Below are 17,148 nucleotides of genomic sequence, written 5' to 3'. Positions count from 1 at the left end.
ATGGGCTAGCAGATGGAGACAGGAGTGGCCCTCCCATTGTTGGGTCTGGTCCCGTCCAGAATGTGGCCCTTGACTAAAACAATGTTCCCCATCCCTACATTAAGCTCTAAAGAACGGACTTTTGCGTTAAGGAAAGTGGTAGGAAAGTGTGGGGTGACACTCACTTTGACCTCCCTGCTAGCAGAACAGAATGAGCACTCCTTTAAATAGCCAACATCATCTTACCTCACAGCAAAACAAGTTGGGATGAACACTCAATAAACACATATTCCTCAAGCGCCTTTATTTCCAAGCATATGTTTCCATTGGAAACTATAGTGTTACCCCACAATTTCCCAAGCTGGTGGCCTCCAGATGTTTCAGACTACAACTCCCATCGCCCCCGACTCTTGGCTGGCCTGTGGCAATGGGATTTGTAGTCCAAAGTATGTGGAGGGCACCAGGTTGGGACAGGCTGACCTAGGCACTTGCAAAGGGAGAGGTAAACAGAAGTCCTTGAAAGACCTCGACAGAGGTCCTTTCCCCATTCTGCGCATGCCATCAAAAGCTACAACACGGGCAGTCTCCCCTTTTTGCCTCCCTGCGCTTCAGAACAGGGTGCCCATTTCTCCACACGGGCCTCATTGTACCCCACCGCCGGTGCATAATCTGGCAAGATGCAAGGACGAATGTTTGTGCCTCCTCCTCGCTGAGGTCCCTTTCCCTCAATAGCCCCGTTGTTCCTGGGCTGCCTGGCTTGGCCCTGCAGCCCCCGGAATCACCTCAGCTTTGCGGTAACCAGCCGTCTACTTTGTTTGACTTGAGACCCGGCCAAGAGGCCTGGACAAGGCAAGAATTGTGGAGAGCTGTGGAGCTCAGAGGAGAGAGAGGGAGACTGGTCCTCTGCATCTCTGGGAGTCTGCTGGCGGGAATTACCTTCTCCCTCTTGACCCCCCACTTCCCCCCCCCCCCGGATCTAGGACCTTGACCACCAGCTCAGGGGCAGATGTGGAGGAGGATGAGCAACCAGGTGAATGCTCCTTGTGCAAAGAGTGGGAGGTTTTAGCTAGGAGAAGGGATGTCTGATTTGAAATCTCCACACTGCCATGAAGCTGACCTGGTGATCTTGAGGTAGCCACAGCCTCTCGGCCCCAAACCTCACAGGGTTGTTTGTGAGGAGAAAAATGGTGGGGGTGGGGAACCAACCCCGATATTCAGCTCCTTAGAAGAAAGGCAGGGAAATATACCTAGTGCTATTTTTCTAGACAGTGACAAACCTAGACAGCATCTTAAAAAGCAGAGACATCACCTTGCCAACAAAGGTCCGTATAGTAAAAGCCATGGTTTTCCCAGTAGTGATGTATGGAAGTGAGAGCTGGACCATAAAGAAGGCTGATTGCGGAATAATTGATGCTTTGGAATTATGATGCTGGAGGAGACTCTTGAGAGTCCCATGGACTGCAAGAAGATCAAACCTCTCCATACTGAAGGAAATCAGCCCTGAGTGCTCACCGGAAGGACAGATCCTGAAGCTGAGGCTCCAATACTTTGGCCACCTCATGAGAAGAGAAGACTCCCTGGAAAAGACCCTGAGATGGAGGGCACAAAGAGAAGGGGACGACAGAGGACGAGATGGTTGGACAGTGTTCTCGAAGCTACCAGCATGAGTTTGACCAAACTGTGAGAGACAGTGGAAGACAGGAGTGCCTGGCATGCTCTGGTCCATGGGTCACAAAGAGTCGGACATGACTAAACAACTAAACAACAACAACATTTTTCTAGAAAAAAAGGTTCCAGAACTCACTATGAACACCTCCTTAGATTGGCAATGGCGCCCACCTGAGAGGTGCCAGAACTGAGTTCCAGCAAGTTCCAGCTGAAAATACTTGTACTAAGTAAGTCAAGAGCCTCTGAACTATTGTCTTCTCTGTGCTTTCAGATTGTTCTGTTTTATCTGTGTAAGAGCTGCCTTGAGTCCCAGAGTGGGAAAAAGGCGGAATAATAATAATAATAATAATTAATAATAATAATAATAATAATAATAATTGATGATAATAATAATTTATTATTATTATTATTATTATTATTATTATTATTATTACTATTATTATTATTAATTAATGTTTGTTTGAGCCATGGCAAGCAGAATCATAGAGCCCCAGGATCATAGCAAACACACATGAGGCACAAAGCAGCACTCTATAGCCACATATAACTCAGAGTTGTGTAATTGTTTTGCATTTCCACTTAAAACGGGTTGGGAATCTGTGGCTCTCCAGAAGGTCTTGGACTAAAACCCCCCCCAAAACCCCCCAGCAATGGTCAGAGGTAGCAGGAATTGCAGCCCATCAGGGGGCAGGGAGTGCACAGGTTCCCTTAACCTGATTTAGAGGCAAGATAAAGGGACCCCTGACCATTAGGTCCAGTCGCGGCCGACTCTAGGGTTGCAGCGCTCATCTCGCTTTATTGGCCGAGGGAGCCGGCGTACAGCTTCCGGGTCATGTGGCCAGCATGACTAAGCCACTTCTGGCGAACCAGAGCAGTGCACGGAAACGCTGTTTACCTTCCTGCCAGAGTGGTACCTATTTATCTACTTGCCCTTTGACTTGCTTTCGAACTGCTAGGTTGGCAGGAGAGAGGCAAGATACCTATTCCCTAATTCTCACTTCTCTTAAATACATTCCATCTTGTTCATTTTCATATTGCACAGCCCCTCTGCACCCTCCCACTCCAATGCCTCAACTAAAGGTCTGCAAAGCAATGAGCTCCCCACTGCTATAAGATTCCCCAGGCCTCAATTGCGCCTCCCCCAACAGCCTAGCCTTCTGCTTGGCTGGCAGCCTAATATAAACTTTAGGTCAACTTCAGTTTTGGACATTTTGCTGGCAGCCAGTGAAGGCATGATGGGATAGGACCACTTATTTGCCGCAGCTCAATTTGGTGCTGCAAAGGTACCTTATCAGATTTTGCCCCAGACGTTCATTCTCTTGACCGTAGAATTTGGATCTTTGGACAGATTTGTGCCCCATTCAGCCAACCCAGCAGCTCTTTACCACTCAGCCTACTGCTCTGTTCAGTAGGTTTCTGCTTGGCTCTCTTAACACAGAGATTAATTCATTGAAATGTATGCACATTCAGTGCTCCCTATTGCCTTAGCATTGCAACTGAGTATTTAATTAAAGGCAGCCAAGTGGGTTCCCTGGACTTCCCCTGAGGGCTTTCGCTTTACTGGCAAGAAAATGTCTAGTAACTCAGAGCTTTACCTCACTGACCCTGCTTGGTGGAGTGTATTTTGGTCCCCAGCCTAGAACGCTGTGTGGATTATTTCTCCAAGCCTGGTTCCAGGATTTTTGGGTGCCCCAGAAAGCTTGGTGGGGCACATAATAGCCCTGCTGGAGCCGGCCAATGGCCCATCTAGTCCAACATCCTGGGAAGCCTCCCCACCCCACCCCAGAAGGAGCGCAACAGCTCTTCACACACCTGTGATTTTCAGCAACTGGTATTCAGAGGCAAGTTGCCTCTGACAGTGAGGCTGAACATCGTTATCATGGCTAGTACCTGTTACATGGTATATTTTGCCAAGTAGAAGGCTGGATGAAGTTTAAGCAATGACATCCTCAAATAAGATAAACGACTCAGGACCGGAATACTTCAAGGACACCTCTTTCCATGTGAACCTACCCGGACCCTGAGATCACCTTCTGAGGCCCTTCTTTGTGTGCCTCTCCTGTTTTCATTGGAGAAATGCTGGAGGGTATGTTATTTAAGGATGCTGTTTCAGTTTCTGATATTTCCACTAAAAGGAATCTCAGGTAGCCAAGAAAAGACACTCACCAAGATGAGGGAGAGCTGCCACTGCCCCATACAAGGACAAGACAGACCTTCGGGCCAACCCTACCATTAGGCAGTGGGAAGCTGATTTAGGCTGCAATAAAATGGTGGCACCATATTAGTTATTAAAGAGGTGCTTGTGGGAGTATGGTGCAGCTTGACTTGGGGGTACAGTGGTACCTCGGGTTACAGATGCTTCAGGTTACAGACGCTTCAGGTTACAAACTCCATTAACCCAGAAATAGTACCTTGGGTTAAGAACTTTGCTTCAGGGTAAAAACAGAAATTGTGTGGCAGCGCAGTGGCAGAGGAAGGCCCCATTAGTTAAAGTGGTGTCTCTGGTTAAGAACAGTTTCAGGTTAAGAATGGACCTCCAGAATGAATTAAGTTCTTAACCCGAGGTACCACTGTACTGTGTTTGCTGTGCTATCCAAGGCCTCAAAATGTCTTGGACCAGCACTATAGCTCACTACTGTATAGGACATCTCTCTCTCAGATGAGGTGTGGGTGGCAGGGAGAGATGGCCCAGTGGATCTAGCTTCCCAGCAGTGACATTAAAGGGTAAAGGGACCCCTGACCATTAGGTCCAGGTGTGGCCAACTCTGGGGTTACGGCACTCATCTCACTTTATTGGCCGAGGGAGCCGGCGTACAGCTTCCAGATCATGTGGCCAGCATGACGGTTTACCTTCCCGCCGGAGCGGTGCCTATTTATCTACTTGCACTTTGACGTGCTTTCGAACTGCTAGGTTGGCAGGAGCAGGGACCGAGCAACGGGAGCTCACCCCATCGTGGGGATTTGAACCGCCGACCTTCTGATCAGCAAGTCCTAGGCTCTGTGGTTTAACCCACAGTGCCACCCGCGTTCCAGCAGTGACATTACTGCTGTGGAATTGGACAGTGAGGAGAAGGGGCAACAAGGAAGCTAGAGTGCATTAACAGAGGACCACAGGTACTTTCTCTCTGTTCTAAAATGACAGCCCGATGTCTCAGAGAGTCAGGAATGTAATTCAAGTGATGGTGGGCCTGTGCATCTGTGTCCAAAATGAAACCATTTCACAGTCTGCGAAGGGGCTGGGTGGAGAGGGCTCATTCCTGCTCCATGCTTATGAGGACCCACTCCTTTAAGGCCCCTGCTTGTCCCTTCCCCAAACTTTTCCAGATGTTGAAGCTTTTCTTCCCCCCATCTCCTCTCTCCTTGTCACATCTGCAAGTGGTTTGAACTGCAGAGAAGATCTGCGTGGAGTGGTGAGTTGGCACCAAACTTTCCCCCTTGCTCCCGCCCCCCCACCCGCCCCGCTCCATTCCCTGGCGCACAGATGAGTCCAAAAAGTTAAGAAAACCCTGGCATTGCAGGGAAGCTGGCCCACATCTTCACGTTGTGGGTCAGCACATGGCTGATTAAGCTGTATCAGCGCAGGCGAGTTTCTCCCAACTCGCTTTTTCCTGCCTCGCCTGCTTCCTTCTAGTCTAGATGCTTCAATGTCTGTCAAGTCTCCATGGCTGGATCCTGACAAGCAAAGAGCTTGGCTATGCAAGAGGTACCCAAGCCTGGGTAGCAAGGCATAATATTCCTTCTGGGGTCAAATTGAAGTCCAGCCTAGAGACGAAAGTCATTTTTCCTCCCAATAGCTGAAAAGGGGCTTGGAAGGGAAAAGGTTCCTGCTCACTTACACTTTTGCCTCTATTGAAACTTGTTGGGCAGGTTTCTATATTGTTTCAAAAACCTGCCCAATCTGTTTGGCCAGAGGTAGCAGAGGGTCAAAATGAAATAAGTATGTGTACACACCATGGGAAGCCAGGGCTCTTGTCAAAACACTTTCAACCCTTTAAACGTGATTCTCTGTCTCCAGAGAAATGTATCAAAAGGCGCTTCTGGAAATGGATTATCTGATTAGATAGTTAAAATAGCTTTTCTCACAGATTTTGTTAACACTGTTCATACATGTGCAGAAACATGATGAGTCGGGCTTACAAGCCCTTTCAGAAACTTGTGAAAGATGCCATAAGGGTAATTCTGAAGGTATCTGAATTCCTGCTTCAGTCTGAACATGGGGAACAATCCTTGAAAAAGCAGGGCCGGCCCTATCATTAGGCATTGTGCGGCAATTGCTTAGCTGGCAGTGCAGCAGATTTACTTTCAAACCCCTAGTAGATATCCACTCAATGTCTCTAATTGTTTGGAGAAGTGTGTCTCTCCTCACTACAGTTTTTTGGGGGTTTTTTTAGCAAATACCAGTGAACACATGGTGAGCATGGTGGAACATATGGTGACCTTATTCTGGGATGCTTATCAAAACTCCAGGCCACTGAGGCTGAGATCGCATTGACAGATTGGTCTTCCATAGAAGAAGTGGGAGATATGACCCGTTGGACTGGTGTATCTGGTCTCCTGCTTGTCCCCCTTTGACCAGAAAGTAGGCAATGGCTGAATCTCAGCCCTCTCATCACAACTTCAAGACTCTCCATGGACATGATTCCTGCACCGAACACTCCTGTTGCATTGGGCAACATGTACAACATGGTGAAAGGATCTTCCCAGTGGTAGTTAGTCTAGAAAAGGCTTGGCTGGCAGAGTTGGCTCCAGGTTTTTGTGGGGCATCAGGGCAAGATGCCCTTTGTAGGCACCCCTCCTACCCAGCATTGGCTACTTCCTCTGACACCCCGATGGAAAGGGCAGGCAAGTGACCGTGTGGTGGCAGGCATTGCCTCTTCTCACTTGCTTTTCTTGCTTGAACGCTGTTATGTACTGAGTTGAATAGGATCCAAAAGGCAGCAGTCTGGTGCTAGAACAATAGGGTCCAGAATGCAGCAGTCTGATTGGTCCTAGAACAATAGGGTCCAGAATGCAGCAGTCTGATTGGTCCACAGGAGGCACCCAATCCAGCTCCAGGTGGAAGTGAATCCGCAACCTGATTGGCCTACAGGAGAATCCCGGAATTAGCCAATCACATGGGACCCATTGTGTAAATAATGTATATAAAGCACTCCTGTATGCAGCAAATGTCTGGCATAATGGGGACCTGCCAAAGCTAGATGGCTTTCAGGCAAAATTTATACGATCTCTGCTGCAGGTACCTAACTGCGTCCCCAACTCCGTACTTCCGTTGGAAGCTGGTGAATGCCCAATTTCAGCTAGAGTGTGGTGGGCTGCCCTAAAACATTGGCTCAGGAGTTCAGTGTTTAATCTAGGGAAGGGTCTGTACAAACATTTGACCAATGAGGAATTTGTCAGCAAATGGCAGAAAACCACGGCTTAAAAAGCCACCTCTATTGGTCTGTCTCCCCCCAACTGTATTACCTGGGCTATGAAGGCGCCCAAAAGGCTTTAAAGCAAAGATTATGGGACAATGCACACAGTGACTTGCGATCTCGATCACACGCAGTCTGTAGTCCGCTGGCAGCAGGAGTTCAATATGGGTATGTCTTTGAGTTAACATCTTACATCAAAAACCTGACAGTACCTAACTATCGAAGGCTTTTCACCAAAGCCAGACTAAATGTCTTCCCCTCTGCAGTGCTGGATGGTAGGTTGAGAGGAATTCCCTACCAGGACAGACTTTGCTTGTGTGCTCAAGACATCGATTCCATAAATCATATTTTGTTGCATTGTGTGAAGTATGAGCAGACCAGGGCTGAACTGATACTACCCTTGCTGGTGCCTTTCCTGGGAAAATCAGAGGCTCACTATGTCAGGTTCCTACTGGAAGACCGGACAAAAGCTAGAACGTTGGCAGTGGCAAAGTTTTTATCGGTGGTTGCAAGAACAAATGAGCCCTATATTCTAAACAAAATGCTTGATTCACCTGGAGGTAGGCTGTATGAACTGTGTATTGATTTTGTTTTGTTGGGTCTCTGGACCGTAATAAAGATTGTTGATGTTGATGTATATAAAGCAGACATTCTGGGGGAACTTCCATTCCTCCTCACCACTATGAGCTGAAGAAAGAGCATGAAATCCACTCTCGACTCCGAGTAGATTTCAAACACACTCTTTGGACCAGAGGCCAGCAGGTGGCAGTGGTGAGAGGAGCAGTGGCAGGAACAGGGAGTGCCAGCAGTGCGCCCTTGCCTATGCATGGGCTTTGACAGGTGCCCAACAATGCTGGTTGCTGAGCCTAACTTTGGTGGCCAAAAGGACTTGCAAGGCTCATGCTGAGGGTATTTTCACTGCGTGTTGGAACAAAGGAAGATGTTCCAGAGAGAAGAGTAAGATGCAGGAAGCATTCTAAAGAGGCTGTTCTGGAGTTTTATCCTTCCTGGAGCACAGTAACAGGATATGCACAAGGACAAGTGTGATAATCTCCTTCTTTGCAAGCTGATCTCTTTGGAGACTGTCGCAGAATCTGATGCTGACTTTTTCCTGGTTGGGCGAGAACCTGGCAGGCGGCCTCAAAAATCGCTCTGGGTTTCAAAACTTGGCCTGAAAGAGATAGCTGCTTCCACCACCACCACCCCTGTTCCTGATGTGTGGTGTGATGTGGAGATTTATATGCTAATCCATCACACACAACGTAAAAGCCAGGAGTAGATTGTCCCCCCCCCCTACATAATCTCTCTGCTGGGAACCTGCCTTTATGGCTCCTTGGGCCGATATTGGACTATAGATCTCCATCGAGCCGACAGGCCTTTCCAACCCGGAGGCCATGAGCCCGGCTAATGAAATCACAAGCTGGCACAATGACTTCAAATGTGCCTGAAATAAATTCGATTTGGAAAAATGAAGCAAGTCTGAAGTGAGCTGTTTATAGAAGGGGTCTGAACAAAATGGGCTGGCTTCTGGGAATGATCTAATCCAGTTAGGGCTGCGGAGGTGGCTCTGATGTGTTTGGAGAGGACAGGCATCTTGGCTTAAAGTTACAATTGGAAGGCGTATGGACTGGCAAGTTCAGTTCATGGGGGCCTGTCTCATCTCAGGACTAACCAGGTTTTCTGCCCGGTTTGAAACAGGTTGCCCAAAGGCTCATTTGGATGATCAACAGTGATCGTCTTATAATTTGGACCAACAACTAACATTATTTTTGAAAGGTTACTTATCTTTTTGTTTTGTTTTGCTGACAATAAATTATATTTTATTGGTTTTCCATACATTCATACCACATTACAATTTCTATTAAACTTTTCGGTTTTTGACTTCCTTCGGCTTCTCTGCCAATCATTCAAATTCTAGTTTCTTTAAATACACATTTCCAAATTTTAGTATTGCCTTTATACCTACCCCCCCTCTTATATTTTGCTTTTTTACAATATTTCTTATTCTGTTACAGAGCTTCTCTAAATGCCACTAACGTTATTCCGTTATCACTTATACATTCCCAGTATTCTGTTAATTTTCCCCAGTCCTCGATGAATTTTTGATCTCGTTGATATCTAATCTTCCCAGTCAGTTTATCAAGTTCTGCATAGTCCATCAGCTTCGTTCTCCATTCCTCCAACGTTGGTATTTGTTCTTGTTTCCATTTCTGGGCCAGTAATATTCTTGCCGCTGTTACTGCATATTGGAAAAGCTTGTGGTCCTTTCTATTTATTTCATTACCAACAATTCCTAAGAGAAAAGCCTCTGGTTTCTTAACAAATGTATATTTCAACATTTTTTTCAACTCATTATATATCGACTCAGGTTACTTATCATGCATGTAAATTTTACGGAGTGTCAAGCTGTCCTTAAATTTCCACCTGAAAGCTACCACCTGCAGACCAGAACCATCCAAGGTGGATGGGGGAGCCACTCTAGCACTGCATCTCTATGATGCTCTGCCCTGTTCCCAAGGCAACTCTTTGTGACCATTAGAGGAGACTGGTCCATTATGACAAAGGAGGGGCTGCCCCACCAACCTCAACCTGCCCTCAGCCAGCCCACACAGGACAATCTACAATGGATGGACAGGACAAGACCATCACTTCTTCCCTTGCCCTTGTGTACTAATCTGTCTCTGCTATTGTACCCAGAACCTCCTCACTTAAGACTGCTGCAGTTCAGGGATGGAGGATGGCGTTTCTACAAAGTATATTTTTGACATCATTGTTATGTGTCTGGCAGCCTTCCTTCTGAAAGGACTCCCTCAGCCCAATTCACTCTACTGAAACCTGCAAATGGCACTCCGGCATAGACTTGTGGAAAGTAGAAGCTTGAGAATGCAGACTCCCCTATTTCCCAGGGACAGTCCCAGATTTACAGAAGCCATCCCGGTTTTTTATTTGATCACGGAATGTCCCGCTTTTCCTTAGTACGTCCCTCTTATCATAGAAATGTTGGAGGGTATGGAGTTACGCGACCCCCGAGCCAAGCAGATAAGTAGCTTTGCGACCTTAAGAAGACATTCGAAGGCAGCCCTGTATAGCGAACTTTTTTGTTAAAAAAAAAAGTTTAATGTTTTATTATGTTTTATATATGTTGGAAGGGACGCAGGTGGCGCTGTGGGTTAAAGCCTCAGCGCCTAGGACTTGCCGATCGAAAGGTCGGCGGTTCGAATCCCTGCGGCGGGGTGCGTTCCCGCTGCTCGGTCCCAGCGCCTGCCAACCTAGCAGTTCGAAAGCGCCTCCGGGTGCAAGTAGATAAATAGGGACCGCTTACCAGCGGGAAGGTAAACGGCGTTTCCGTGTGCGGCTCTGGCTCGCCAGAGCAGCGATGTCACGCTGGCCACGTGACCCGGAAGTGTCTCCGGACAGCGCTGGCCCCTGGCCTCTTGAGTGAGATGGGCGCACAACCCCAGAGTCTGTCAAGACTGGCCCGTAAGGGCAGGGGTACCTTTACCTTTTATATATGTTGGAAGCTGCCCAGAGTGCCTGGGGCAATCCAGTCAGATGGGTGAGGGTATAATAAGACATCCCTATTTTCATCGGAGAAATGTTGGGGAGAGCTAATGAACTAAAATAAACAAATTCTACCAAGACAAACTCCACATTGACTGGATAGCCAAAGAGGAAGCTGTCTACCCTCCAACACACACCTCAAGTCAACATTACTCCACTAGGTACGGTGCTTTGGAGGCCGATCAAATCCATCTTTCTCTCATCATCTCCCCCTGTCCCACTTCACTGGTGGAGGCAGGGAGTCCAATGCCTCAGGCCACATCTGAAATATGAAACCCATCTCCCTTTGTGTTGATTGTTGATTGGGTCAGGCCCCTCCAATGACCTCGGCCCTGTCAGGACTGAAAGACTAACAAATATAAACAGATGGAGTTTCTGCAGGTGGCAGCAGCCCCCTGGGATCTCCCAGGTAATCCTATTACCCATTCATTACCTGGGAGGCTCCCGGCAATGGACCCAGCTTGCTGCAATATCTGCTGCTATTAAAAAAAAAAAAAAAGACGAATCAGTCCCCACCGCCCACCCCTCCTTGCCATGAAGCTCTTCTGCTCAGTCTAACAAGAATCAGCAAACTTTTTTCAGCAGGGGGCCGGTCCACTGTCCCTCAGACCTTGTGGGGGGCCGGACTATATTTTGAAGGGGAAAAAAATGAATGAATTCCTATGCCCCACAAATAACCCAGAGATGCCTTTTAAATAAAAGGACACATTCTACTCATGTAAAAACACCAGGCAGGCCCTACAAATAACCCAGAGATGCATTTTAAATAAAAGGACACATTCTGCTCATGTAAAAACACGCTGATTCCCAGACCGTCCGCAGGTCGGATTTAGAAGGTGATTGGGCCGGATCTGGCCCCCGGGCCTTAGTTTGCCTACCCGTGAACAAGAGTTTGGGGGAAAGAGAAGGAGGTGGAGCAGCTCTAAGGAAACCTTTGCTGGAGGCTGAGCTCAGAGGCAGATGTGCCAGTAAAAAGTAGCCATCCCATCCGCTCTACCAAGAGACTAAATGGAGGCCAGAATACAACACTGCCTGTGGCTCACTACCCTGACCAGTGAGAAGTTCTAGGCCAGGATGACCTTTGTTTGGTGTACGGATGAGTGAATCTGTCAATGTCATTTTCTCTCAGTTTCTCATATTTCCCATTTTAACTTCCGTTCTCTACATTTCCATATCAGTTTGACATTTTTGTTTAAAGTACTGACGAGCATTTTAGTACAAATTTATACTAATACACACATGCCCGTAGGCAATTTTGCCTACTGTACTGTACATATTTTTTGAAAATGCACACATTTCTGTACACTTGGCTAGAGAATGGCATTTCAAAATACAGAGAAGTGCTTATTATGAGGGATGGCCACGCTTCATATTTTGCATATTGTTTCAGAAAGGGAACATTAGGTAGCCGTGGTGCTATTTTCCTAGAAAAAGAGGTGCTGGAACTCACCATGTGCACCTCGTTCTCTTATACAGTGGTACCTCGGGTTAAGTACTTAATTCATTCCGGAGGTCCGTACTTAACCTGAAACTGTTCTTAACCTGAAGCACCACTTTAGCTAATGGGGCCTCCTGCTGCCGCCGGGCCGCCGGAGCACAATTTCTGTTCTCATCCTGAAGCAAAGTTTGTAACCTGAAGCACTATTTCTGGGTTAGCGGAGTCTGTAACCTGAAGCGTATGTAACCCGAGGTACCACTGTAATAACAAAGGTGCCCCCCTGAGAGGTGCCCAAACTGAGTTCTGGCTGAACAAAAGCCCTGCATAGCCTCATCATTTAAGTGCAAACTGAATGGAATATCTCCCCCATCCTAAGTTTGGCTTCCTTTGGAACTGAGAGAAAGAGAAGGATAGAGAGTACTCTGGAGACAACAGTGCCTTTGCAATATTTGCTTTGTGTACGTATAAAATAGAAGAGCATAAGTGGAGGCAAATATGAGCATAGTCCTACCTGTTGTCCCACTTCAGATTTCCTAGCGATACCTGCACCCAGAAGGTAATTTCAGCCATGTGTCCATGCCTGGGGTTGATTTAATGAACAAAAAAATATGCAGGTAAACTGAAATAGCTTTCTTCCCCACAGTCTGTATCCCTGGGCATTTCTCTCTCAGCTGGGCTCATTTTTTGGTAATGGAACCCAAATAAATTGGAGTTTAGGGGCAGGAGAAGCAATTGATTGTAGGGAAGTGATCTGTCTGAGCAGAAGTCACCAGCCTTTAGTGGCCAGTGGGCATATTTGGAATTTGAGACAGTGGAGATGTACCATAACACAAAATGTCTGCTGTAGGCAGGGGCGTAGCATGGGTTGCTGCTGCCCGGGGTGGACTGAGCAGCAGTCAGTCCCTTTGCCGTCCAGCATCTAATCAAGGGAGTCTCTTCCAGCAAACTAGCTCCAACTTAGGCGCAGACATAAGGCAGAGAAACGTGAAGCCAGGGATGCTGCTGTGCCGCCTCGTCCTCCTGCCTTGCAGTGAGGCGCTCTGGGCAATGCACGTGGCTCCAGAAGTACTTTCCCACCTTCCTCTTCCTCCCTTCCTCCTCAGTGGGTAGCAGCAATGGCACCACCCTACCCCTCCCTCTCTTTTTCTCTGCCAACCCAGGGGCAGGATGCGGGTGTCGGCATCCCTTCACCATCCACAAGCAGAAAGAAGGTGCCCCCACCAGGTTGCACCCCCTCAGAAATTTGAGCCTAGGGCCATGGCCCCCTGCCCCCCCAAGCTATGTGCTATGTGCTATGTGTTGTGACGTGGGGTTTGTGATTTCAGCTCTCTTGACATAATATGCTGGAGACAGTTCTCTAGTAACACTTCTTTATTAAAGCAAACAAGACTGAGACTTGAGGAGGGGAGAGCTACATTTATAGGGACAGGGAACAAGCTAGAAAGGATACATTTTGGAGGGAACAATATCAGGCAATCACAATCCTGCCTTTTGGAGGAAACCAATAAGACAGAGGATCCAAATACAGCAGCTTAAATGAACCAATAGTAGCTGTACCCTCTGGAACCAAAAGGCAGTTACTTTACCCTAATGCAATACAGACAATAATAATACAGATATAAAATCCTTTGACTCAATACACAACACTATGTACTGAAGTTCTCACCCTGGGCCAGCAGGGGGATACTGTAGATAGTTTTCACTCAGGTCCGCATATGCAAATAAGTAAAGTTCAGTGATTGGATAGTTACAGAAAGTGGTTACTGTTGCTTTGTATCTGAGCTCTATATAAGCAGGTTGGTTGAACCCTTCAGTTCAGTTCTGTTCTGGCCTGTGAGTAAACAAGAGCTGTCTGAAGAATCGCTGTGTCGTCTGATATGTTCACCCTCAACTTAACACTATGCCACTGACTGGAGGAGCCTGTAGCAAGGCCAAGCATGAGTTGAGCAGGATGAGTCTCTCAAGCACTATGGAATTTTCAGGGGATATTTACTGATACCTTCTGCGTACACCAAAGGAGGTTCTGGCGAGCACAGTGTTGGCAGCTCCTGTACTAGACGGAGGAGTGTTCAGCAACCCTGTAGCTCTTACAATTGGAGACCTGCTCCCTATTTATATATGATTGGGACAGAGCTGGCTTGGGAACATAGGAAAGCACCTTATACCAGGTGAAATTAGTTATCCATCAAGCCTAATATTGTCTACTCTGACTGGCAATCCTTCTCTCTAGGGCTTCAGGAGGAATTGTTCCCCACCCCCACCCCCTGCCACATCACCTTCACTTGGTTTTTTCCTCTTTCCGCTGGAGACACCAGAGATTGAGCGACTTTCTGTATAAAAACATGTGCTCCGCTGCTTTGCTAAAATCCCTCCCCATGGTCAACAAGCTATAGGTTTAAATAAATGGGTCTACCACCATCACAGCTAGTTTCATCTTGAGGCTAAGATAATAACGGCTTGCCTTAAAGACCACCCAGTGTGTTCATGGCAGAGACTCGAACCAGGGACTTTGCTGGCTTGCAACTCATGGGCTTCGGCAGTGTGCTGACCTCCACTGCCACCACCCCTCCTGTGATATTCTTGCCTGCGGGATTGAGCAAGGAGATGTGGGAGAGAGAAGGGTAAACCTTGAGGTAAAAAGCAGAAACCTCTCTGCTTTCCTTCCACAGCTGAGGAATCCCAAAGTGAGCCTCACTCGAGCCTGCTGCTGCATCCTAATTGGAAATCTGCAGGGCAGCTGAATTCTTCTTAACCCTCAAAGTATGCAAAAACATCGTGCCTTCTGTAGCTTAACGTTTGCAAAATGAGCACGGGAGATGCCTATGAATTAACTTGCGCACCGGTCTTCTGAAATCTGCAGGTCTGAAGCCACCATTGGGGGGTCCGATTAATGCCCAAGTAGATGGACCATTAGATCTCTTGTGACTTTTTTTTCTTTTCTCATGTGAAGCTAAGAAGGAGTTATCTTTGCCCGGATGCCAGTCTCTGTGGCCTCTTTGCAACGCCCACTTGGCCTGAAGGGGAAACTGTGGTCAGATTTCAACGTCACAAGTATTTGTGAGCGTCAAAGGACCATTGCAAGAGACAATGCAGCCAAACAGATGCTGCAAGCGTCCCTGTCCTAAACTGCCCCTTTTTGGGGGGGTGAGGGATGCTCGGTGCCCCCTTGTGGTAGGTAAAAGGACCGTGCCAATTCATCGTGGAACCTTCTGGACTCTGGCAGACCTCCTAGTTTATTCTGGCTTCTTAAGCTTCTAGTCTGGGCTGCATGGAAAGTTTTCCAAAATTCCTGGCTTGGAGTCTGTAAATGGAAGGGATTCCAGAATGCTCTAACAGAGATTCAAAACCTCTTTGCCGGATTCAGCTGCCTCTTTACAGCGATAGTTACTGCGCTTGGGCACATTTAGACTAGGAGTAATCATATTTTAATATGTAATAGTCATTTATCACTCATCTTATTCCAAACACTTGGGGCTAGCCAGAATAGATTTCAAACTTAATGTAAAGTATCCAGTTAAAATTCCATTAAATCAGCAAAATATGCTGATAACAGATGCTGCACTCTAGTATTTTATAGAGAAAGAGAGATTGAGAGGGAGGGAGAGGGAGACAAACTGGGAACACTCCTTGTTCAAATCTCCCCTGAGCTATAAGCTCTGTGGATTGCCTTAGGCAAACTAATATCTCCATCTGCCCAATGGGGGTAATAATCCTTCTCAAACTTACAGGAATGACCTCACTCTTTTTATACATATTTATTTTATAATATAATAATTGTATACTGCTTTTCAACCGGAACGGTTCACAAAGCTGTTCAGAAAATCAGATTTATATTGTGACGATCCATTGCTGTCATTTGGATGGGTCCCACAAAGGCTCTGGAGAAGATACTTTCGGAATCTTGTTATCCTGCTGACCTAAGAGAATCCCTGAGATTAAACAAATTGTGAGCTTCTCAGCCATCTGTCTTCAGAATATGGGTGCTTTCAATAGTAGCAAGTAAATGTGGGCTGGTGTCCAACTGCCATGGCTCCTAGCTTTGCTTGAGCTCAGAGGTGTGATGGCAAGGCAGGTTCTGGGGAAGGGCGTAGGCAGAAGTTGTGCTGGTTCCAAGGGTTAACCGTGTGGCGAGGTCTGAGTCCAGTCCAAAGTTGAGGGTGCAGTATGGATGCTGTCCGTCAAAGCTGAAGCAGGGTCCAAGGCAGGGAGTCGGGTGAGGTCAGGAACTCTGGCAGAAGAGCAGGACAGGGTGCAGGCAGGAACAGGCTACCAACAATGTTGCTCCCGCAACCTGGGACTGGGCTGGTTGGCTTTTATCTGCCCTGAGGCATAGGGTGGCCCCACAGGTGACTCGCCTCTCCTGGCCTGGAGGCGAGCACTCCTCCTGCGGGAACTTAGTTCCCTCCGCCTCTCTGCCCTGAGCCTCTGCAGCTCAGGAGAGGCTGGAGGGTTACCAGACCCAGAGGCAACCTCCTCTTCCCCTGGCGGGGCTGAGAGTGGAGCACCTGCAGGCAGCGGGTCCTCCATCACCTCAGGAGCCAGAGCAGATTCAGCTGGTGCCTGCACCTGAGGATCCAGCGCAGGTGAGGACCCTTCAGGCTCAAGGCCCAGCCCCGGCTCAGCTGGTTCTGGAGGCGGGGAATCCTGTGCAGGCTGGGATTCCTCAGGTTCAGCCTCCGAGTCCGAATCCCAGGCCATCACAGAAGTACTTCAAAGCCCCCTCCCCAGATATTCCTGCAACCACTGCTGCAGCTGCTACCCTGGGCAGAAGGTATTGACTGCTCCCAGCCCTTAGTGCTTTCTGAGCAAATCCTGTTGGACAAGCCCAGCACCAGCACCCTGAGGCAACTGCTGGGGCCAGGCACCCCAGCGATGTTTAGGGTATTGGCCGAGGAAGCCAGCATGACTAAGCTGCTTCTGGCGAACCAGAGCAGCGCACAGAAACGCCGTTTACCTTCCCGCCGGAGCGGTACCTATTTATCTACTTGCACTTTGACGTGCTTTCAAACTGCTAGGTTGGCAGGGGCAGGGACCGAGCAACGGGAGCTCACCCCGTTGCGGGGATTCGAACTGCTGACAGACCAAATA

General features: G+C 47.9%; 1 long non-coding RNA gene across 1 annotated transcript; it reads left to right on the top strand.

Annotated features, from left to right (window-relative positions):
* The first annotated feature begins 9,608 nt into the window (after positions 1 to 9,608).
* Positions 9,609 to 16,935, top strand: LOC310839990. The gene is made up of 4 exons (XR_014561729.1): positions 9,609 to 9,814; positions 10,702 to 10,783; positions 14,730 to 16,394; positions 16,432 to 16,935. It is a non-coding gene; the product is annotated as an uncharacterized lncRNA (long non-coding RNA).
* Positions 16,936 to 17,148: the final 213 nt, after the last annotated feature.

Source organism: Podarcis gaigeae (assembly GCF_964106915.1).
Source record: "Podarcis gaigeae genome assembly, chromosome: 2".
NCBI lineage: Eukaryota > Metazoa > Chordata > Lepidosauria > Squamata > Lacertidae > Podarcis > Podarcis gaigeae.
The sequence above is the reverse complement of the archived record's forward strand: the minus strand, read 5'-3'. Positions and strand labels throughout refer to the sequence as shown.